The sequence below is a fragment of the Lissotriton vulgaris genome, unplaced genomic scaffold (genome assembly GCF_964263255.1).
Source record: "Lissotriton vulgaris unplaced genomic scaffold, aLisVul1.2 SCAFFOLD_336, whole genome shotgun sequence".
Taxonomy (NCBI): Eukaryota; Metazoa; Chordata; class Amphibia; order Caudata; family Salamandridae; genus Lissotriton; species Lissotriton vulgaris.
The window spans coordinates 745756-770885 of NW_028249992.1; positions in this window are offsets into that span (position 1 = coordinate 745756).

Below are 25130 nucleotides of genomic sequence, written 5' to 3' on the forward strand. Positions count from 1 at the left end.
AGGTGATTCTCTTGTTGACCGGGAGCCAGTGCAGGTCTTTCAGGTGTCCGGAGATGTGGCTGCGACGGGGGATGTCCAGGATGAGTCGTGCTGAGGCGTTCTGGATCCGCTGGAGTCTCTTCTGGAGTTTGGCGGTGCTTCTGGCGTAGAGGGTGCTGCCGTAGTCCAGACGGCTGGTGACGAGAGCCTGGGTGACCGTCTTCCTGGTCTCGGTGGGGAGCCACCGGAAGATCTTACGTAGCATGCGCAGGATGTTGAAGCACGACGAGGAGATGGCATTGACTTGTCTGGTCATGGAGAGGGAGGAGTCCAGGATGAAGCCCAGGTTGCGTGCGTGGTCTGTTGGTTTGGGTGCGCTGCCTAGGGCGGGGGGCCACCAGGAGTCGTCCCAGGCGGCGGGTGAGGATCCCAGGATGAGGACTTCCGTCTTATCTGAGTTCAGTTTCAGGCGGCTGTTCTTCATCCATTCGGCTACCTCTTTCATCCCTTCATGAAGGTTGGCTCTGGCGGTGGCGGGGTCGTTCGTAAGGCAGAGGATCAGCTGGGTGTCGTCGGCGTAAGAGATGATGTTGAGGTTGTGATGGCGTGCGATGTCTGCGAGGGGGCTCATGTAGATGTTGAAGAGGGTTGGACTGAGCGAGGAGCCTTGAGGGACGCCGCAGATGACTTCGGTGGCTTCAGATCTGAACGGAGGGAGGCGGACTCTCTGTGTCCTTCCGGCGAGGAAGGAGATGATCCATCCACTCCAGTGCCTTCTCCTGGACTCCGACGATGCTGAGGCGTTGTACTAGGGTACAATGGCAGACAGTGTCGAAGGCCGCGGAGAGGTCGAGGAGGATGAGGGCCGCTGTTTCTCCGTTGTCGAGGTCCTGAATCTGCCTTCCTGATCTCCATCAGCTCCGAGCCTTAATGCCCTCCATTGCTTACCTATAAGGAGTAGGAGCTCCCTTAAACTATGCCGTCTGACTCACAAAACCGTGAATACCCCGGGTCGAACATATCTAGCAAAGAAACTGGTTAAATATCAGTCAGGGTGCTCCCTCCGCTCATCAAACAAACACTTGTTGAGGATCCCCAAAGTTCGGACTGTAAAAATCTGGGGATAGATCTTTTTCGAAAACTGCACCAGAACTATGGAACTCACTGCCGCTACGACTTCACCAGGAAACAAACCACAACACATTTCAGAAAGATCTCCAAACATGGTTATTTTAAATTCTGTCTCTCCCTCTAGTTTTCCTGTTTTGACAAAGAGCTATGAGACCTAAGGGTGTAATAGGTGCTCAATAAATATCTATTACTGCTACTACATGTTGAGACGGTTGTACTATAATTCTTGGTTTCATGTCATACAGTATGACCTCCATATATGTCCCTATACATAGACATACATCAAGGGATTTTTCTTTCTGCCTTTCTTCACGGGTTGATACATTTGTTTACGCATTGACTTATGTGTTAGATTCTGACCTCATACGGCTTCAGATACCTCATACATTCCCAAGAACGCATAATCATTTGCTATCACATCTCCCTTGAGCGCCTTGTACATCCCTTCGAAATGACACACAGTAATTAATTAATTAATACCTGGCGTGTTGAAGCTTATAAAGTACCTCTTTAGGAACATATTTTTAGTTTTCCTTAACGTGTTGACCTAAGCATTTCAGTTTGACTTAATACCTCATAAATTTACTGGGAAGATTCCTCTCCCATGAATACATAATCATTAGGAACCACATCTCACACACTCCAAACTTCCAGGAGGGCACATGGAAGTTGAATAGAAAGTGTCCCTTGTAGCCTTCCTCCTGCCAGCCTTTCGTAAGACGAGGAGAGTTGAGACTTATAAGGTATGTTGATTTTAATGTCATCGGTCCCTGTCCGCTTGCTAGTGGACAGCAATTGCACCTCTTGAAGGGCTACTTGTACCGGTGTTGCTCTAACAGGTGACCCGACTTCTCATCACGCTTTGTTTATTTTTTGGCTATTTCTGTGTGGCTGAGTTACGAGAGGCAGTCGTTGTATTATTAAATATGCGTCCACAATTTCTTTTTGGTCCTTTTCTTTTCTCTTTCTTTTTGCTTCTTAGTAGAATATGTGTGGGGAGTTTGTTGCTGTCAAATTGGCATAAGTACCACAAGATGGCGATCATGTTAACAGTTCTGTGGTCTCAAGATAAAAGTAGTTTAACCCCTTACATGCGTCAGGCGGTCGCCGGCCGTCTGATGTCACAGTGGGCGTGTGCTGTGGACGGCCGGCGGATGTTCGAACCCCGCCCACTCAATAAATCACCAGCACTGCGGCGGAATTCCCGCTGCAGTGAAGGTGTTAAGTACATGTTGATCTCCAAACGTCCTCACGAGTGTCACAAATAACAAGGGGCCCACACAGAAATACGATTTACTTTTACTGCAACCCCAGCAATAACAGCTCGCTCCTGGGGTAACCCGCCTGTAATATATTGTTTTCACCTATACTTTCCTTGTAGACTTTTTAACACTTTTCGTTCTGTATATACACCTATAGCTCTGCACGCTATGGAAGCACTGTAGAGCGGATCCGTACACATATGTTAATGGTAAGGTTGTTTCTAGAAGCTCACTGGGATCACAGACCCACTTCACATAAGTTTTGAGGTGCTGGTGATGGACATTGGTGTCTTATATTACAATTTATATTAGGAATCGCTTTTAATTTTCTGTCTTATTTTCAGCGTCCAGTGGACTTTATCAGTCAACGGTGCCACAAGAAAAGCCATTAATCTGACTTTATGGCCTTTTTTTGTTACCTAATTCTATAAAGAGCAGTGTGACACATACACTTTGGTCCTGAAGAATGTCGAGAACTTTTTAAGTCCTGCATTACCGAAACATGTTGACTATACAATAGGGTAATATCTATGGGCCCGATTCACAGAATTAACTTAAGACAAAATCCTAAACTTACTACTTTTGGTATTCACAGAATGCACTTACTACTTTTGGTATTCACACAATGGATTTGCGACTACTAACTTTATGTTGCACTCGGGTCGGAGATTCTGGCCCGGAGGCGGAGCTTGCGGCCCAGAGGCGGAGCTTCCGGCTCGGATGTGGAGATTTAGCCATGGCCGAAATCTCCACCTCTGGGCCGGAAGCTCTGCCTCTGGCCCGCAAGCTCCGCCTCCAGGCCGGAAGCCCCACATCCAGGCCGGAATCTCCGGCCCAGGTGCGGACGCAAAGTTAGTAGTCGTAAATCCATTCTGCGAATACCAAAAGAAGTAAGTGCATTCTGTGAATACCAAAAGTAGTAAGTGCATTCTGTAAATACTAAAAGTAGTAAGTTTAGGATTTTGTCTTAAGTTAATTCTGTGAATCGGGCCCCATAATCCCTAATTCACTTAGCCTTTTTAATCCTATTCACCAGGGGCACCGAAATAAAGACTTTTCGCCCACCAGGATATAGTTTTATTCACTTTTTTTCTTTATTTACTTTTGCACTCTGTCCCTGTCTCCCCACAGAGGAGGTAGTATTCTTCGTGATTAGAATAGCCCTGTTCCTCTCCTGCGGGAGAGTCGTAGCGCACACTGGGTGGCTTGCGGTCCCAGTGTGAGGCGGGGACCCTATGATGAAGCATGTCACCCTTGGGTGAGTTAGGGTTCTCCTCCTAACATAGTCGTGCTCTCACAGGGTATAAATGGCCTGTTTACTACTACTGATCTTACACGGTATGCTCCCACCACCGCACTCGTGCTGCTTAACTCTTGGTGAAAGCGGCAGCTGTCGTGTCTACGAGGTTGGCACTGCGCAGCGCAATCACTCACGGACACAGGTAGGTGTGCTCACGATTCTTTATTTCGATATTGTATACAGCTAGTCACATGCACGTCCTTCTTCTTGGTCGCCCTGGTCGAATCTGTCCTCTTCCTGTCCCCTGACCGGATGTGGTGTCTGGTGACCTGGTCACCTCCCTCACGACCCACAGGGTCCTAGTGTCTGCTGTCCCTACTGTCCTGTCGCCTTGTCCGTCGTCTGTCTGTCAGGTCATGACATCTCCCTCTTGTTGCAAACAACAGTTCGTGTCCCAGTTCTACTAATCACTCCATGTCACCACCATTTACATCATTGCTCATCGTTGCAGTGAGAGAGAGAGAGAGAGAGAGAGATAGATAGAGAGAGAGAGAGAGAGAGAGAGAGAGAGAGAGAGAGAGAGAGAGATTGTCAGTCTCGTCGATCCTTCTCCCCAGTCTCTGTTTCCTACTTCTTTCTACGTAGTCTCTTTGTCCCTTTGCATCCCTTTCTTGGTCGTCGTTTTCTGCCGCCATCTTTCTTTCTGCTCTTCAGTTGTTCTCCGTCTTTTCTCAGTTTGCCAGTCGCTCTTCCTCTTTGTCGTTGTTCTCTCCTCGTGCTCTTCTTTCTGTCCTTCCATTGTCCTTCTTCTGCTCTCTTTTTGCCGGCCTCTCGTCGCTTTGATCGTTGTTCTTTTACCTCCGTTTTGTTTCTTGCTCCTCTCTTTCTACAGCCGCCTTCTGTTGTATTTGTTCTCTCCATTGTTCTTTTTTGTTCTCTTCCTCTTTCTTTGTTCCCTGAGTCTTCTCTTTGCTTGCTCTCAACAGAGCTGTTGTCTTTTTTATATGTCATTGTTATAAGGCCCATCGTTTGGGCGGTGCTGCTGCTCATCAGGCATGGCCCTGGTACATCACCTTGTAGTTAAACAAATGGTCTCTGTTTCCAGATTCCTAAGAGCCTTGCTAGTTTTTATAAATAACAACCAACACACAATGAGGTCGATTGTGGAAACATGATATTGTGTACAAAAAAGGAGAAATTGCTCCTTTTTTTTTGGTGTCCCCTCACTCACCAGGGTTGCCCCACGGTGACATGCTTCATCATTGGGGCCATCCCAGTCCTCTACGGGCTGGGGCGTGCTGCGACTTGCGACAGTTACGTAGGAGCACTTTATTAGACTATGTGTGGTGCATGTGTATTTGAGGAGTGGACTATGTGATGTGTGTTAAAAATACCTGCCCAGTAGGTTCACAATAAACTTTATTCTTGCCTCTAGGTGGTAATATTAAAAACGGGGTGGCTAGATAGGGTGCCCTAAACGTAATGTGTCAAGGTGTACCTATCAACTCCTATCGTCGACATGTTTTGTGCATACCCCAAGCACTTCTTCGGGACTACACAGGGACCAGCCCTGTGTTCGCCACTCCTTAGCTCTTCAATGAGTTATTGGTAAATATGATTAGAATTCAAAATTAACTTGCAGCAAACTGTATTAAGTGCATGCAATAATACCTACGTATTTGTTCCAAAACACGTGGTTCATTTCATGAGACCTAACTGGGCCCCATGGATTCGGAGGGGTTCGGTATCCTAGCAGCTTTGTGCACCTGATACCTCCCGCTTATAGGCACCTACTTGTGTCCCTCCGGTCACAGGTGCACAAAGCTGCTAGGATACCGAACCCCTCCGAATCCAGTTAATTTTGAATTCTAATCCTATTTACCAATAACTCATTGAAGAGCTAAGGAGTGGCGAACACAGGGCTGGTCCCTTTGTAGTCCCGAAGAAGTGCTTGGGGTATGCACGAAACATGTCGACGATAGGAGTTGATAGGTACACCTTGACACATTACGTTTAGGGCACCCAATCTATCCACCCCGTTTTTAATATTACCACCTAGAGGCAAGAATAAAGTTTATTGTGAACCTACTGGGCAGGTATTTTTAACACACATCACATAGTCCACTCCTCAAATACACATGCACCACACATAGTCTAATAAAGTGCTCCTACGTAACTGTCGCAAGTCGCAGCACGCCCCAGCCCGTAGAGGACTGGGATGGCCCCAATGATGAAGCATGTCACCGTGGGGCAACCCTGGTGAGTGAGGGGACACCAAAAAAAAGGAGCAATTTCTCCTTTTTTGTACACAATATCATGTTTCCACAATCGACCCCATTGTGTGTTGGTTGTTATTTATAAAAACTAGCAAGGCTCTTAGGAATCTGGAAACAGAGACCATTTGTTTAACTTTAGTATTTGGAGGGCAAGCCTAGCTATTATTCCTCTAACTCCCTTCCTTTTTTGTTGACATCACCTTGTAGAACATGAATGTCCTCCGTGTTTATCTTGTCATTGTATCTCAGTTCCTCAGTGAACTTCCCCAAGTTGGTTACTTCTTTCCTTGCCCCCCAAGTAAAGATCTTTACCTTGGATGCTCTCAGGGTCGGCTTGACTTCCATTTTCTCATACTCCGATGCACACATGACATTGCAAGTTGCACCACTGCCCAGTACAAAGTCTGTTTCATGCACTCCTACTCTTATCTTTGCATGGTCTGTCTTTCCTCGGGTGCTTCTGTCTGCTGGCTGTGTTGTTTCTCCTGTTTCTTCTTCCTTGCTCTGCTCGGTGTGCACCTCCGACATGTGATATAGTCTTTCTACTTTCTCTACTTCCTCTTCTTCACCTGACCCTCGTGATGAACTCCTCCTTTCGTTGTCAACATACCTGACATGTCTTGTCGTCGATTCCTGTGGTCTTCCTGTTCTCACATTGTCGTCTCTTAATGGGGCACCTTGGCACATACTGGCGTAGTGATTTCTTCCACCACATCTTCTGCACGTCTGGCCAAAGGCGGGGCATTGACCTCTGTGTGGAAATTCCATTCCGCACTTGTAGCATGTTCTTTCAGGTCGTCTCCTCTCTTTTTGTTCCCTCCAGTCATTTCTTCGTTGGTCTGTGCGATATCTGCTTGTCGTAAAATGTGCGTTTTCTGTTTCCACGCTCTTCCCTCTTTCCTTTTCCTTGGCATGTTCCGCTGCTCTCGCCTCTGCTCTCGCTAGTGACAGGATGTTCTCCAATGAAGTTGGTTCCTTAAGTATTCTTGCTCTGAATCCTGTGTCACGACAGCCTTCTATGATCCGTAGCCTGATTGCTTGCTCGTTATCAAATTTATCAAATTCACAATGTGTCACCAATTTCCTCAGCCGTGTTGCGAAGTCGTCTAGTGTTTCGCCGACTTGTTGACATGCGATGGTAAAAGTATATTGTTGGAAATCAATGTTTCGTTGCGGGTCGAATTTGGCTGTTAGACATTTCTTTAGTTGGTCATATGTTTTTGTTTCATCAGTCGGCAGTGTCACCAGAAGTTCTTCTACGTCGTCCCCTGCCAAATTCAATAGTAGTCCCAGTTTCTTTCCAGCTGCTACATCTGTGTCGTCTACATATCTTTCAAACCGTCTGATCCACTTTTCCCACCTTATTCCTATTTGTGGCTCCGATAGGTTAAACGGTAGTGGTCTCCTGTATTGTGCGTTAGGCTTTGGATCTGCCATTCTTTCCTTCTTTCTTTATCTGTTTGTTCCTCTTTTATTTCCTGTTTTTCTTCTTTTTTTTGTTCTCTTGCTTTATCTTCCTTTCTCTTTTGTCTCTTGTCTTCCCCTTGTTTTCTTCTTCTTTTGCTTTGTTTTATTGTAATCATTCTACTTTCCTTTTTCTTATGTGTCTCTTTTATTGTTTTCTTTTCTCTTTCTTTGTTTATTTCTTCTTTGTCTTCTATTTCTGCTCTCTCTACTTTCCTTTTTCTTATGTGTCTCTTTATTATTTTATTTTCTCTTTCTTTGTTTATTTCTTCTTTGTCTTCTATTTCTGTTCTTTTCGTTTTTTAGCCTTTCTATGCTTTTCTTGTCTTTCCTTTATTGTTTTCTGCTCCTTTTTCCTGTTTGCCTGACTCCTTGATGGCCACTCTCCTTATTTCTATGCCTTTTCTGCTTTTGTCCTTTTTCCTAAAATGGCCGCCACTCTTCTCGCGAGATTTCGCGTTCGAAATCTCGCTTGCCTGGCCCCAAAATGGCTGCTTCCCCGTTCTCGCCTCTGATTGGCCTAGCCGCCTGATCCCAAAATGGCCGCCGAGACTCTCGAGAGAGCTCGCGCCTATTTTGAGATTTCGCGCGTTCCTTCGCGCTTACCCCAGTTTTTGCCAGATTGTTCGTCAGAGGCGGTCGGGTGGGCTCCGATGTCGCTTCTTTTCACTCTTCTTCTTCACTCTTCTTCTTTTGGGCACATCCAGGGTGGACACCTGGTTCTTCCGATGTCGATGGCGTCAAGATGCACGTCGGTTCCCTTCACACCCTTCGTCGCCAGTTGTCGTGTCTACGAGGTTGGCACTGCGCAGCGCAATCACTCACGGACACAGGTAGGTGTGCTCACGATTCTTTATTTCGATATTGTATACAGCTAGTCACATGCACGTCCTTCTTCTTGGTCGCCCTGGTCGAATCTGTCCTCTTCCTGTCCCCTGACCGGATGTGGTGTCCGGTGACCTGGTCACCTCCCTCACGACCCACAGGGTCCTAGTGTCTGCTGTCCCTACTGTCCTGTCGCCTTGTCCGTCATCTGTCTGTCAGGTCATGACAGCAGCCTTCCACCTCGATGAGGGTTGCACTTTAGGAACACCTTACACCCCAGAAGAAAACAATCCGTAAGGCAGGCCTACATCATGGTGCATACGCATTACCTGTGTTTACCTATGATACAAAAATCAGCAATAAGGATCCAGACAACAGTACAGTTGAGCCACAGTACAGCTGAGCACTCAGGGTAGGGGCACACGTCTGTTACCATGCAGAAGACTTTTCTGTCCCAACACAGTACTTTTGTACAGTCCACAGATTCACGTCTTAAAATGTTTATGAGTTCCTCCCTATAACTTGAAAGCAGCACTTAGAAAGGTAACATTTATATAGCACACCATCAAATAATACTTCTCAAGCTCTGCAGTACACTTGTTTGTTTATTCTGTTGGACCTTCTCCCCCACTGAGTTTGTGGTGCTGCTGATCTGCAGTGAAGCAGGCAGGCTTAAGAGTGTGCTGCTCCACAGAGATTACAACAGCAGTTTTGCCTAACAACCTACACCAGAGAGTCAGCAGTGGCCTGTTATATGATCTCAGCCAATCACTGTTCAGGGAACAGGCGGGTAAGCAGTTGTTGGGTAGAAAAGATTCTGCCTGTGACAGGCATAAGCACCACCAGCAGAGAGTGTTGGTTTGTGAACTTGAGCGAAGTCTTAAATGCATGTTTATTTTATGATAAATGTTTATACATGTACTGAAGTTGTGGCCATGGTTCTAAAGGCGTCACAATTTTAGATATAACGTTCTTTAACATTTTTGCACATGCATGTTCTTAGGTAAAATACAGGACAGAATTTAGAGGGGGCAGAATGGTAATGTGAAAGGAAGCGGTAGATGGATATGTGTCAGTTCAATGCACACTTTAAAGAACAATAGATTATGCCAATTTGCATAACAAGGTTATCCATGCACTCTGAAAAACAGCTGTTTTCTCTGACAATTATTTTGCAAAGTGCACCTTTTGCCCTGGTTTTTCATAATTTTCTCATTCTGCAGACACTGGATTATTTGATTATTCCATTCTGATATCTTTGAGAGCCCCTGCCCTCATTAACACAAAGCAAACTGGGCAGCCAGGGGACTGTTCCTGTAAACCCTTGTTCCAGGCTTCCAGTTTCCTGAAAACCATCTGAGATTAAAGCCCCTCCCAGGGTTTCCCCTTTTGCATAACATGCCACCGGGTGTGTCTGGTAAGAAAACGTTCAGCTGAAGAGCAATTCTGACTTTCTCAGGGGTCATACATGCTTTCAGACAGGGGCCGGGCTATCGATTGTGCAGCAGGTGCAGTGGCACCAGGGCACAGGAGTATACAGGTCCCGCAACATCTCAATTAACCTAAATCAGTATCCAGCCAATTCATAGCAGCTTCAATCTAGTTAAATGTTTATGAATCCATCACGCAGGGTGTGTGTATAACGTATGACCAGGCACCTTGTCAGTAGACCCACAGAAGCTCAGGTTCACGTTGAAAGATGGCTGTGGTTTTCACATGAGAGGGGGTTTGCAGAAAGTCACTCACCTTCCCAAGTCCTCCCAAGTACGACCAGGTGGAAAGAAACAAAGAGCTGCTGTTGTGACTTGACGAACCCAGATGTGCCGAAATCATGCCATGAAATAAGAAGGAAGAACAGGACTTCATTAAACTCTGATCTTTTTCTCTCAGCGGCCCAACTCCATCAGGGCCGGATTGGAACCCGAAACCGGCCCTGGCAAAGTGCCGGCCGGCTCCTCCTCCCCACTCGGTGGGGGGTTGCAGGTGCCGCTGAGAGCTTTGCTAGGGCCGGTTTTCGGCCGATTTTGTTGCAGGGCCGATTTTGCACGGCCCTGTAACAAAATCGCCCCCCAGGGGCTCAAAACCGGCCTCCACCCTTTCGGCGCACCGGGGGATTGCCCGGTGCCCGCTATGGCCAGTCCGGGCCTGAACTCCATGCCTGTTTGTGGTGCATGTGTCAGATATGATCAAGATCACTGGATTCCAGATAGGTCACCAGGTCTTCATTCATGGCCCTTTCCAGGATTTTGGTTGGGGTGTGGCAAACGTGATATGGGTCTGTAGTTTTTTTGCTTCAGTAGGATCTAATGAGTTTTTTTAATATAGGGCGGATATAGGTTTTCTTCCAGGCTGTGGGAAAAATCCCAGACGAAAGTAAAGCATTTAAAAGCAGAGCTACAAGGGTGCTAACTGTTTCTGACACCATCGGCCACATGCATCATTGCACCCGTTTGCGATTCCTAAATTGCGAAAATTAAGGAATCGCAATTTAGAAATCGCAAACGGCAAAGCATGAATAATTCGCAAATATTTTTGCGATTTCTTAATTTTACTTAATTGCGATTCACATATTGCGAATCGCAATTAAGGAAAACCTTCCCATTGATTCCTATGGGCCAAAAGGCCCATAGGAATCAATAGGAAGGCATTAACATTTTGCGATTTCATTTTGCGAATGGCAATTTGTTAATGCATTTCAAGGGTGCTGAGGGGGTCCAAAGGAACCCCCCTGCACCCTTGAAATGTTTTTTTAAGTGCAAGTTGTGTGTGTGTAACATGACACTTTAAAAAATGCATTTTTGAAAGATTTCGCAAATTAACATGAGGTTCAACCTCGTGTTAATTTGCTGCCCCTATTTGCGAATTCGCATTTTTTAAAACATTCATGCATTGCATTTAAGGAATCGGAAAAATGCGATTCCTTAAATGCAATCGCATTTTTAGAAATCGCAAAAAATTGCGATTTCTAAAAAATTGTTTAATGCATCCAAAAAAGTGATTTTGGAATCGCAAACGGCCGAATTTTGCGATTTGCACCGTTTGCGACTCCAAAATCGCTTGATGCATGTGGCTGCATGTGTAAGATGAAAGGCGGACATGGGTCATTACACTCTTACAATACAGAGAGGAGAAGCTAGTTAGTTCGTTAATACCCTTATTGATTAATAGACAACCCTGTGGCTGAGGCACCTGAGTGCCCCAGCAGCTCCTTGTAGGCTGGCTGCACTTTAGACTGAAAAAAAGTAGCAACATTGTCACAGAAAGCTTGATCAGGAGCAAACTGTTTACCTGGTTGAAGCTTAGACAGAGTTGTAACAGTTTTAAAAAGTTCTATGGTTGAGTTTCTTGCTGCCCCTATCTTCATGGAAAATAAGTAATTTTAGCCGCTATAATTGTCACTTTGTATTCTTCTAGGGCTAGTCTAGAGTTGTGTTTACCCTTTTCGCTATAGTCCCGCCACCATGTGCGTTCCAACCTTCTAGATTTGGACTTTATGCTTATAAGATCAGCAGAATACAAAGGGGCTGAATGTTGGTTTCTGTGATATTTCATTTTTTTCATCCACCTTTGTTACTTTTCATCCTTTTGAGTAGGATGGGGAAAACTACCACTCATATACTTCCCATTAACCACTGTCCTGGTAGGTGGAGGGATTAATAGCATTACATATTTTCCAAGTTGCCCTTGCTTCTCCCAACCATATATGCAAAATACACTGGAGCCTATTTACAAAAGCCCTTTGGACTGCCTCACAACTGAACACTTTCTTCTTCTAAGCCGCTACCTGGGGCACTTTTCGACTTCCTTTTCTGTGCCTTCGCTGCGGGATACTTTGCTTCCAGACACCTTATACTCAACAGCATCCTGACAAGCCTGCCACCATTGAAATGGTCTATCAACTGCCATTTTATGAGGTGCATTTGTTGCATGGTTACTCATCGTGGCCGTCTACATACTTTTTTCTGTATAATGTATGCTTTCTCCTTCCATTGTCGCCTTGCTGGATGGTTCGATGACCACCATTTTGTGCTGCACGTCACTCAACTTTTTCTTCTTAATGTAAGCTATGCTGTTTCAATTTGATTTCTTCTCAATGCTTGCTTTCTCAGCTCGCCTCATGTTACTCGGTGTGGCTTATCTCAGAGGTATTAGCATGTTCTTCTTTTTTTTCTGGTCTCTCTATTCAGTTGTGACTTTCCAGTATACTGCGTGGCTGCCATTTTAAGCTGCAACCTCTCTTGACCGAATTTATTATTAAATTGCTAATTTTCTGCAAGTGTTCTGTTCCTCTTCTTTCCGTGCATGGGCAGAACCAAATCCTTGCAGTGGTTTTCAAGAAACAGCAAAAATCACATCAAAATGGCCAGAAACTCTGTTATGGGAGCTCACGCTATCTCCTCTGGTGCTAAATCAAAGAGGGCCAAAAATGATCCACCCTAATGATCAACCCTATTTTGGATACTATTTTGGCCGAGTTGAAAGACCTGCAGCCCTTTATGAGTACTACTAATGAAAAGTTGCAACAGATTGATCAATGAATTGTTATGGAGGGCAAAATGGTGGAGATGGAACAACGTATCAATTCTTTGCAGGATATGTCTTTGAGGATTCCTCTTCTGAAACAAGAGATCTCCAAACTGGAATTACATACTGAGGACTTGGAAAACAGAAATCATTGCAATAATCTTCATTTATATAGTCTGCTGAAGGCAGTTGAAGGCCCCACTCTTCTTGAATTTCTGCAGAAATTTCTTCCTGTCCTACTCAGTTTATCTGGTTCCTCTTCTTCTAAATTTCAATATGTTCATCATCTGGGTAGACTTGATTCTCACTCTTCACATTATTATATTGCTTTTTTCAGGAATTCACCACGCTTCTTCATGTTTTGAAACTGGATAAAGGGAAGAAAATACACACATGTTCGGGTCATAATATATTAATATCACAAGATTTGTGTACTGCTACCAATGCCAGATGAAAGGAATTCCTCACCTTGAGACCTCAACTGAGACATTTGAACATCCATTATGGAATCCTTAATCTATGCTCTTGCGAGATTAACCATGAGAGAACTACTAGATTGTTTGATGATCCTGCTATGGTTTCTCCATGGTGTTTCATCTCATGCAATGGAAACGAATGTTTCATCTCATGTAATGGAAACGAATGTTCCGAAACTTTAGATATTCATCCTTGTGCCTCCCCTCTATCTGGCTCTCATTTTTACATGATTTGTTTTTACACTGTTGTCCTTCTTGTCATGGTGTTGACATATCTCATTTGCTTTCACATTACTTGTATTTTTTTACCTGGATTTTTATCCTTGGTCCACTGCTCTTTTTATGTTTCTTATTTCTTCATTGTCTGTCATTTGTTCCCTGCTTTTTTGTTATTTGCCTATTATTCTGGTCCTATTGTATCTTCTTTGATTTCAGTGAAGATATCATATCCTTTTCCTCTTTCTTGCAGATTATCATCCTTGTTCCTGTATTTTTTCTCGGGTGCCCAGTATGTATAATTTTGTCTCGTGAAATGTTTGTGGACCTGGACACCCCATTAAAAACACAAAAGATACGTTCTCATCTTTCTAAAGTCGAATCTAAAATTGCCGTTCTAAAGAAACTCTTTCTAAATCCTCTGAATCGCACAAATTGAAGAGACAATGGGTTTGTCAGGTTTTCTTTTCCTCAGCAGATGTTCGTAAAGGTGGAGTTGCTATCCTATGCCATAAACTATTTAAATTAGATGTAATTTCTACAGAATTTGACAGGGATGGGAGATGTGTGATTGTTAATGTTATTCTTGACAACCAACACTTAACTTTGCTTAATGTTTATGGCCCTGTTAAACCTGATCCTGCATTTTGTCATACAGTTAAGATAAAACTTGGCAATATTTCTAATCCCAGTGTATTCTTGCTGCCTTGTCACTTTAACCAATTGTTAGTCCCCCTTCACTGATAAAACATTTAAATATACATTCAAATCATACACAACATATAAGGCAGGCTTCTCCAATGAGTAGCTTGTGAGCTAATGATAGCTCTGCAGCTACCTGCAGGTAGTTCTCCTGTGTGTTGTCCAGCCTAATAAATTAGAAGCTTTTGCTTGGCTGAATTAATATTGGTATATAACAATTTAAAAGAGAGTAAACTGTGTGTATTTCCAGAACTCATATGTTAATGTTTGGTGAAAAATAGTTGAATTTCTAAAATATATTTAAAGCTGATATTTGAGTGACAAATCATGTGGTTTTGGGGAGACGTATTCCCAGCATTATCTTAAGTGTGGCTCAGGGGTTAGAGGCGGCAGACCCGGAAGCTGAGATCGGCCCTGGACCAGGGTTCAATTCCCCGCCTCGGCGGGTCTTGGGCTAAAAATTCCACTCGCTCCGGTGCCTTCTCGACTCACGGGTTCACACTCTGTGACTCTGGGCAATAGCTTGCTTAATCTCCACAACGGCCCCTCGCGGCGGGATGCCTGGCTTTCACCTTGTGGATACCCTGCCGGGGTTATCTCACAGGGGAATACCAGGACGGGTTCCCTAAGCAAGCGCCGGGACACCCACTGCGGGTAGCTGTGCGCTATATAAGCTCAAATACATTTACATTTACATTTACATTTACTTGGTGCCTGGGGCATTATAGCATTGGCTGTTATGTATTACCCATGTAAGGCATTCCACATTGACAAATCCCTGACAACCCTGCCAGAAGCACTGACATGATTACTACTGAAAATATTGCATATGGTGGCCAATAATGTTATCTTGTCTGATCACTTGTGGTCACTATTACAGCAATAATAATATTAGTAGCTTGGGATTAATTCATTGAACATCAGTAATTCTTATTACAGAAAAGATTGGAGACCCCTAATATAAGGCTTTTCAACCTGCAATTTCCTTGAAGGAAAGTGTCCTCTTTGTATGGTCACCCCCCCCCCCCTCACTTTTTGCTCCAATGCGATTGGCTATGAGCGTCCTTGGCACAAATGAATTATTGATCAATTCCATGCCCTCCTCTCTATGAATATCCTCAGCATTTCTGATGACCCGGATTCTGCTGACAAAGCTCTACCAGACTGGATCCTTCAGCTAAGTGGTCTAAGAACTGTAATACTAAATCCAGTCCTTGGTATAATGACAGGCTTGCTACTATGCGTAAAACATGCAAAAGGTTGGAGTGGGCATGGAGACAGGACAACGACCTGGTCTTGAAGGGGTGCTATCAGGCAGCAATCAAGAATTATCACAAGGTTATCCAGACGTAACGGTCAGCTTACTTTGCGGATGCAATCAGGAGCAGTAGCAACCTTGCTATAAGTATTTTCTCTATAATTAAAGATGTTAAATCATCGGGGGCATCTAAAGCGCCTTTGATGTAGTTGGATCAGCAATGTGAGGTGCTCGCCACCTTCTTTGTTAAGAAGGTAGAGAACATTTATAAGACCTTTCCTCCAACCTCAACATGTTTAGGTCCTGTTCTTGGACCCTTTTATATCTGCACTCTTGCTGCTTTCCCGTCGATCTCCCAGGATGAGCTGCGTATGCTATGTAGCAAGGTTAAATTGGGCTCTCCTGCAGACCTCCTTAAGCCTAAACAATTTATGAAATGTCTCCCTGTGCTTCTTATACCTCTGTGTCAGGTGATCAACATGTCCCTATCCATGGCGGTCGTCCCTAGGACTTGGAAGAAAGCAAGGTTGGCCCCCTTGCTAAAAACAACCACCTTGGACACAGCCAAACCAGAGAACCTCCACCCCATATTTTTTTTAGCGTGGGTATAAAAGATCTCTAAGGCCTACATTAATTCCATCCTGACAGGATACCTGAAAAATAAAAACACACTAGACAATTCTCAGAATAGCTTTCACCCGGGTTACAGCACATACAGCCTGATTCATGTACGGGCCGTTTTGCGTGTCCCTAATAGCGAATCATAGCGATTCGCTATTGAGGACACGCAAAACGGCATTCATGTAGGAATTGCTACTTAAATAGCGATTCCTACATGTTCTTTATTTGCGAGTAGCAATTTGCTACTCGCAAATACTCCCCATTCATTCCTATGGGCCAAGAGGCCCATTGGAATGAATGGGGATTTGCGAGTAGCAATTTGCTACTCGCAACTGAGATAGCGATTTTAAGGGTGACAGGGGTGTCCAAAGGACGCCCTGTAGCACCCCTAAAATGCACTTTTGGACAGGTGTTGCGCACACACATGTCCAAAGGACATGTGTGTGTGCTACATGCAACTTTGAAAAATGCTTTTAAAAGCATTTTTCAGAGTTTTTGCTATTTACCGACAGGTCTGACCTGTCGGTAAATAGCGGCCCCAAAAGTCCAAAATCGCTATTTTGTTGTGTGTCATGAATAGCATTTAAGGAATCTCTATTAGAGATTCCTTAAATGCCATTCCACGCAAATATGCGAATTCTTAAATAGCGATTTTTGCATTTGGTATCATGAATACCAAATGCAAAAATTGCGCTCGCAAAGGGCCAGATTCTGAGAATCTGGCCCTTTGCGAGTGCAATTTAGCTACATGAATCAGGCTGATAGTCTGCTCTCCTAGCTGTGAACGAACAGCTGAGGGTAGCATTAGATACTGGATGCACTTCTGCACTGATTTTATTAGATCTTAGTGCCGTGTACGACACGGTCTCCCACCAGATCCTACTGCAACAGTTGGAGGAGGCTGGCATTGTGGGCTCTGCCCTGGATTGGTTAGCCTCTTTTCTTTCCGAGAGAACCTTCCAGGTGACGGCCCCCCTTTTGCCACCCTGATTCATACTATCAAACAAGGGGTGCGACAGGGCTCAGCATTGAGCCCAACTCTATTCAACCTGGATGTCCAACTGTTAGCAGCTGTGGACAGGAGCAGAGGGCTTACAGTAGTATCATAAGCTGATGATACACAGTTGGTAGTAGCATTCTCTGATGACTCCATGCAGGATGCTCGCAAGTTTCGGAACGATCTTGCAGCTATTGCTGAGTGGATGACTGCCAACTGCCTCCGGCTTAATGCCAGCAAGTCGGAGGTTCTGCTGGTTGGGAGAGACTCAGAGCTGTGGAGTGAGCGCTGGTGGCCTACAACCCTGGACTGTGCACCATCCCCCAAACAGGTGGTTAAAAATCTGGGTGTCTGGATTGACTCGGCCCTCAGTTTTCAGGTAGGATGGAAGTATTGAAGTTCGATTCCAATGAACGGGAAAAATTCAGCTGGAAACACTTTATTAATAATTTGCCCCAGATGCACTGCCAATTGGGTGGGTATCAGATGCATTATGATAGGCAGGCAGGGGCCGTGTGGGGAGCCAGACTTGATTGACAGAATAAGGTATTTCAATTGGTCCTCCAAGTGGTTCATAAAAGTAGAGAGGCTATTTATGGTTTTTCTAATATCAGGTGCACGCTTAATCTGAGTATTTTAGCCGCAAATTTATCATAGATATTGACCACCTTCTCTTGAAAAAAACTGACCAATAAATCGCAAAAGTCTTATTTTGATTCACTATGACTAGCCATATTAGGTTTGACCAGCTTATTGATAACCGAGAAAAAGGTTTTATTAGTGTTGTATGCATTTTTTTATGTGCTTAGTGAAGTATTCAGTTTTTGTTTCTATGATATCTTTCTTATGCATTGCAAGTTTGGCTTTATATGTGATTTTCTCTTCTACCTCATAGTTTTTCCTCCATCTTTGTTCCTGCCTACGACATTCCTGTCTTGATAGTCTCAGATTCTCATTGTACCAGGGTTGGGACATCTTTCTTTTTACTGATTTGCTAATGATGGGTATTATCTTATCCAAAGCAGTATTAAGCCAGTGAGAGAGGATATCAACATTATGATCCACATTATTCTCCAGTTGACATGGGGTAGCAGTGATTGCCTCTTCAAGTTCATCTGGGTGGACTTTATGCCAAACTCTAACTATTGTTTGTTGTATAGTTGGTCTGTGCTGAGGGACTATTTTAGTCTTCATAAGCCAGTTGATCGACCAATGATCCGACCAGGTCACCGGGAGGGATGGTGACACCAAAATTTCCTCCCAGTTGGAAAATATACCATCCAACATATGACCGGCCTTGTGTGTTGGACCCTTGGAGACTTGAGGAAGTCCAAATGCGTCCATGATATCAATAAGTTGTAGCGAGTCAGGGTCCTGTACATTATGCTGATATTGGTTTAATTTTTAAATCTGACCATCCTGTTACTGGCCTTTTTGGAGAGCTCTACTGTTAAGTCCAATACTAGTAGATATAGATTTAATCATTCCCTTCTGTCAGACCCTACCTTTATATCTGAAGCTAATGTGTTCATAAAATAATTTTTCCAGTTTAATGATTCTGATGCTACCTCTACTGCTAACAATTGGAATGTTTTCAAGGTTTCCTTTAGAGCATCTGTTATTGCTTAATCAGGCCGATAGATTAAGCATTTAAATAGACAATGCAATCTTTTGTTACACAAAATGTGCAGTTACTTCACCTCAAAATCCTCGTCAATGCCACACTATTTGATTAAAGCTAGATAGATTTGAATAAGCTTGCTACTGTTGACGCCTGTAATATTTTACTTAAATTAAGTCTAAACTTCATGGTAGTCAGAACAAAGTTGGTGAAATAATTCCAAATTATTTAAAAGTTAAAACAGAATGCAAAGCTGTAGGGTCTATTATTAATGAATTGGAAAATACAATCTCAGTGTCCAATGCCGATATTTCTAAATCCTTCCAAACATTCTATGAAACCCATTACCCTGAACATTCCTCCCTATGTCATCTTACTATTCACTTATTTTTTCATGGCATACCTTGACCCCCCACCACCACTGATAAGTTTATTGACTTGGAAGCAGATATTACACTTTATGAAATTTTAGCTGTCATTAACTCTTTGAAGAGAGTGAAAGCTCCTGGTCCAGACGTGTTCTCTATTGAACTAATTTCTTCAATTTCTTCCACCTTTGCACTAAACTTATTGCAATTTTTCAACTCCTTTATTTCCAATTGTAAAGCTAGTGGCTCCTTTTTGATAACTGTTATTTCTAAAAATGATAAAGATCCCAAATTTTGTAGAATTTATAGACCCATTTCACTTATCAATTATGATTGCAAGATATTTGCCAAGATCCTGGCTATGAACATAGACTCTGTTGTCCCTCTGCTTGTTAAGACAAACCAGCCTGGTTTTATTAAAGGTAAATGTTAGGGTGACATTCCCCCTAGCAGCACTTTCTTTGGATGCCGAAAAAGCTTTTGATTTAATTTTTTGGGCAGAACATATTTTTATCCCTTCAATGGTTTTAGCTTTGGTCCTAAATGTACTTCTTATGTGAAACTGTTCTATTGCCCATGCAAGTGTATTCGTTAATGGACATTTCTCCCCTAACTTTGATTTGAACAGGGGTATCAGACATGGTTGTCCCCTATCCCCTTTATTGTTTGATATAGGTTTAGAACCATTTGTTGAAGGGATTTGATGCAACCCTAACATATCTGGTTTTAAACATAATACTCAGGAAGGTAAATTGTCAACTTACGTTGATATTTTGATATACATGTCCGATTCGCTTACACCTTTACCTCCTTTTTATACATTAAATTTCATTGTACTCTAGTATCTTGAGCTAAAAACGTAATTTCACTAAAACTGAGATTTTACCCTTGAATTCCCTCTACTATCAATACATGTTGACAAGCTCCAGTTTTGCATGATGCCCCTCACGAAATAGGTAACTTGGTGTTGGTTTATTCTCACTATTCGACAGTGTATTAGTCATAATATTACTATCTTAAAACCCAAAATACAAACCTACTTTCGGCCTGGTCACCCTTATTTTTATCATAGTGGGGAAAATTGAATACAGTTAGAAATTATGTTTCTTGTTGGAAGAGGTATGCACCTTGCATAAGCAGGAACCACAATCCTAGTCAGGGTTATTCAGAAACACACTTTAAATTAATCTGTGCTCACCCTCAGGTAGCTTGTCACAGAGAAGGCAGGCTTAACTTAAGAAACAATGTCTAAAGAATTTGTGCACACAATACACAGTAACATAGTGAAAACATCCCAAAAAGACTCTGCGCCCTTCTAGAAAAATAGAGAATAATTCTATAAAAAAAACAAGACCAAAACAACAAAAACCCAATCAGTAAAAGTTGAGATATGAATTTTTAAAGATTTAATGCAGCGGAGGTGCCTAAGGAGCGCCAAAGGAAAGCCCGTCTGCGCCCGTCAGCGTCCCGGAGGCGGATTGCTGCGGGGCGGGTCGGGCTAGTGGGACAGGAAGATTAAGTACACGTGGGAGGAGATTCTTGTCCTCAGGGAACAGGGGAACAGCTGTTGCATGGTTTTCCTGACCCCGCGTCGCGGTAAGAGGCGCTGCTTTGGCTGCAATTGGTCGCTCTGTAAGCACGCTACTACCTCTTCTTCCTCTCCTAACCCCCTTCCCAATCAGAGCAAATGCTTACTCCTGAATACCAGGTCCTTGGGGAAGCACGGGCTTGACATTTATAATCTTTTGACAGACTTTAAACCGTTGTGTCTCTTCCTAACGGAAACCTGGTTAGGAGAAGGTTCGGGACCTGACATTGCTGCAGCAATCCCCCCTAGCCATGTGATTTTCAGGAATGACAGAATTATTGGGAGAGGGGGTGGGGTTGCTTTGGTGGTGGACAGGCATATTTCCTGTTCAGTTATCCCCACTGATAACATTCAGGGTTGCGAGACCTTGGGGTTTTCCCTCTCCCTAACGCCTAAACAGTCTTGCATAGTACTGCTGGTCTATAGGCCCCCGGGCCCGGCAGGCTCTTTTTTTGAAGAACTCCATTCGGCCATTTCCACGCTCTGTCTTAGATCCAAACACTACTTGCTTTTAGGGGACTTTAATATCCATATGGACACTGTCGATGCTCCTGACACGGTCAAGCTGACTGATTTTGTCTCCTCCCTAGGGCTCACTTCCCTCCTCCAGTCTCCTACGCATCTTAAGGGTCATACCCTAGACCAAATATTTTCCACTATTCCCATCGTCCTGTCCTCCTTGCCACCCGTGCTTTGGTCGGACCACTATTTAGTGGATTTTCTAATTCCTCACACGGAGAAGTGCTCCTCGAACAGTTACATGCGGCCAGTTCGTGATTTCAGAGCGTTCCATCGGGTTTCCTCAGCCATGGTAGCGCAGGCCCTTAGCGACCATCCTTGCCAACTTACAGGCTCGTTGGGAACTGACCTTGAACGTCTGCAGACTTGGCTCACCCAAAGCTTTAATTACCTTATACCGCCTCGGACCTCTCGGTCCACCTCTGCTAAACTATCGGCCCCCTGGTTCTCGTCAGACTTGGCTGCGAAATGGCAACAGTGTAAAAAAGCAGAAGGAGCATGGCGCAGGCATTATGAGTCCAGGGAAGCTTATAAAGAGTCTATCAGAGAGTACCACTGCAACATCACCGCTGGTAAAAAGTCCTATTTAGCAAAAAGAATTGATGCAGCCTCTAATTATTGCAAAGAAATTTTTAGGGTGGTGAAGGATTTCATCTCCCCCCTACTGGTGCACTCCTAAGATCATGCACTCTGAGCTCTGGATCACCGAGCTGGCTAATTTCTTTGCCAACAAGATCAATGCCATCCAAAAGACTTTCGCGGCTATCAGGTTGACATCAATCCAGGAAATACCTCGGTCCTCTCCCTCTCCGAATTCCACGGACCCGGCCCTTTGGGATTTTCCGTCGCTGACTCCCGAAATCTCTCTTGAGCTTCTCTTCAAGCTCAAATCAGGTTCCCCTCTTGACCCCTGTCTCGCAAAAGTTCTGGCCCAGGTGGCTCCGGTACTTAACCCTTTAATCAATCCGCTTCTTAACCTTTCCCTTAGCACAGGGACGGTTCCTCAGCCTTGGAAGCAGGCCCTCATCTTACCCCTTCTGAAAAAACCCAACCTGGACCCTAGGAACCATGATAACTACAGACCCATCTCCCTTCTGCCGGCCCTGGCAAAAGTTGTCGAAAAGCATGTCCATAACTCCCTCGTCAACTTTCTCGAGGCCCATGATATTCTGCATCAGTCGCAGTCAGGGTTCCGCTCCAATCTGAGCACAGAAACAGCTCTGCTCGAGGTCACCAAGGCCATCAAAGAAACCCTTGAATGTGGGGGCAAGGCCATGCTGATCATGCTTGATCTATCAGCGGCCTTTGGCACCGTCCCCCATGACCGTCTCCTTCTTAGACTCTGGGAGATAGGCCAGAGGGGGACGGTGCTCAGTTGGTTCAGATCCTTCCTCGCCAACCGCCAGCAGACCGTCTGGCTTACGGGGCTCAGATCGTATCATACGCGGACGACACCCAACTCTTGTTCACGTGTGATAAAGGTTCTGACTTTCACTGTGCCAACATCAGGGGCTGCCTTGAGGCTGTTTTCAACTGGTTTGAGCAGAACAGCCCAAGTGCAACTCTGCACAAATCGGAAGTTCTTTTCTTTGGTTGCTCAGCAGACCCCAGGTGGAAGGACTAGTGGCCTGTGGCCATGATTCCCCCGGACAGCGACTCAATGGTCGCCAAAAACCTGGGAATTCAAATAGACAATAGCCTTTCCCTGAAACCCCAGGTTCTTAGCCTGGTCGGCAAATGTTTTGCCACCCTTAAAATGGTAAGGAAATTTCTCCCTCTGCTGTCCTTTGACCACAGAAGAGTCACCATACAGGCCTTGATAGTACTGCGCCTTGACTATTCGAATGTGCTGTACCTGGGCCTTCCTGACTTCCTCCTAGCTCGTTTACAAGTCGTCCAGAATTTAGCGGCTAGAGCCATTTTTGGACTCACTAGGAGAGCAAGAGCCAGTGATCTTCTTAAAACCTTGCACTGACTCCCCATCAAAAAGCGCATTGCTTTCAAAACGCTCACCATGGCTCACCATGGCATTCAAAGCTCTCCGTTGTCTGGGCGCCAGATATCTTCAGAGAAAGATGAGCTTCTACACACCCTCGAGATCTTTGAGATCTTCCACTCAGGCCATGGCTGTCATGCCTATGATTAGGCGTGCTCGGTGCGGGGGCCGTTCTTTCAAGCGCCTAGCACCCCAGCTGTGGAATGCCCTTCCTCTTTCTCTGAGAATGACTACCGATCTCTTGGCTTTTAGAAAAAATCTTAAAACTCTTCTCTTTACTCAGTAATTCTTTCACCGCCCCCTTTCGACTGGACAGAAGATCTTCCAGCGCAACACTCCTCGGAGTAGCCGTGCGCTATAGAAATCCACCCTAAAACATAACATAACATAACATAATGCAAAAAAAGTGCCGGCCAGCTACAAGACCCACCCTGGGCATGCTGAGCAAAAGTACCTTAATCCTTGTCTCAGCACGAGATGCTTCGAAGATCCCCACGCAGTTGGGGTGTTGTGCCGGATTTCTCCTTGTAACTGAGGCAATGAGTTGGATCCGTTGAGTAAAGCACAGGTTCCGAGTGCCGTGGTTCCAAAAGTGATGCGCCGGGTTAATCCTCACTGGGGGGGGGATGCGGTGCGTTGATCTTCTCCACGCAGTGGCGGCGATGTATTTGTTCTGAAGCAGTGGTTCCAGAGATGCACTGGTTCAGAGTGAGATGTGCTTATCTGGTCCCTGCAACAGCGGTGATGCATTGACCCCGTCACCTGACCTAGATGTATATTCCAGGGACAGGCAGAAGGCACCAGATGGTTTAAGTAAGAAAATGGCAACTATCCAAAAGTAGGGGAAAAAATAACAGCTGTCATTGCACTCAAATTATTAACAATTAACAAGTTAACCAAAGAATCTACAAATAAGATTTTTTAGTGTGCATCCTCTGTGGTGGTACTACCCCCCGTCAATATTAAATCAATGGACCTACTAGGACAAAAAGTCTTAGACAATGCATAGTACAATAACACATAATCAAACAACATTCACATGACTCATGTAGACAAATTAATCAAACAACTGTGTGTGGTTTTGTTGATTCATTCCTTCATCAATCCACATTTATTCGTGTTTTGCTGAAGTTTTCTTGTTTCGACAAAAATATCTTGCAATTGAAGGAAATCACTCCATCCCAATGCATTTTGAGTGCTGATTACACCCTACCTCGGGGTAATCAAAAGTCCTGGAGAAATACATCCAATATCGTATTTTGTAAAGCTAATGTTCTCTGCTCACAATATGCTGTCTGTGTCACGAGTTGAAAAGAAAATAGAGAGGAATCACAAAGTGCTTGAATGCTGTGTGAACATAGCCAATCACAATTTGCCGGGACGACGTAATCCACAGTCAATTGCGTGACGTTCAGAAGTGCTCGGCTGCCTTTATTCCATGCGCTCGAGTTCTAAAAAAAACTGAGATTGAGGTTGGCTATGTTCACACAGCAATTTTACGGTGATTCATGACGCTCAATTGCAAGATATTTTTTTCAAAACAAAAAACAAGAAAATTTCTGCAAAAACGAATAAATGAGGATTCATGAAGGAATGAATCAACAAAACCACGCACAGTTGTTTGATTAATTTGTCTACATGAGTCACGTGAATGTTGTTTATGTGTTATTGTACTATGCATTTCTAATACAGTGGCTCTTTTTGACGACACAGTAATTAAGCGCACGAGTAGTGCAGACTCTGTTGAAAATGACTAAACTAGGTATACATAAGCAGCGTTCATTTATGTTCACCACAGCCGCTATTGAAAGTAGAGTGAAAATCGTGAAACGTTGGCCACCCATTTTGCCAGCATAGGTCCCTTTGCGCACACGTAAACGGCATCCATTTTGGGTGCCGTGGCCATCCCACGCTCTGCAAGCCATCTATGATTCACCCTAGACCCTGCAACCATCCCTGGTGTCCTGATTTAACATGACCAAATGCACTGAGGTCGTAAACCCTGCCCGCCCGACAAAGCCCCAGAGTCACTTCCTACTCTAAACACGCATTTGTTCTTTCATCCCC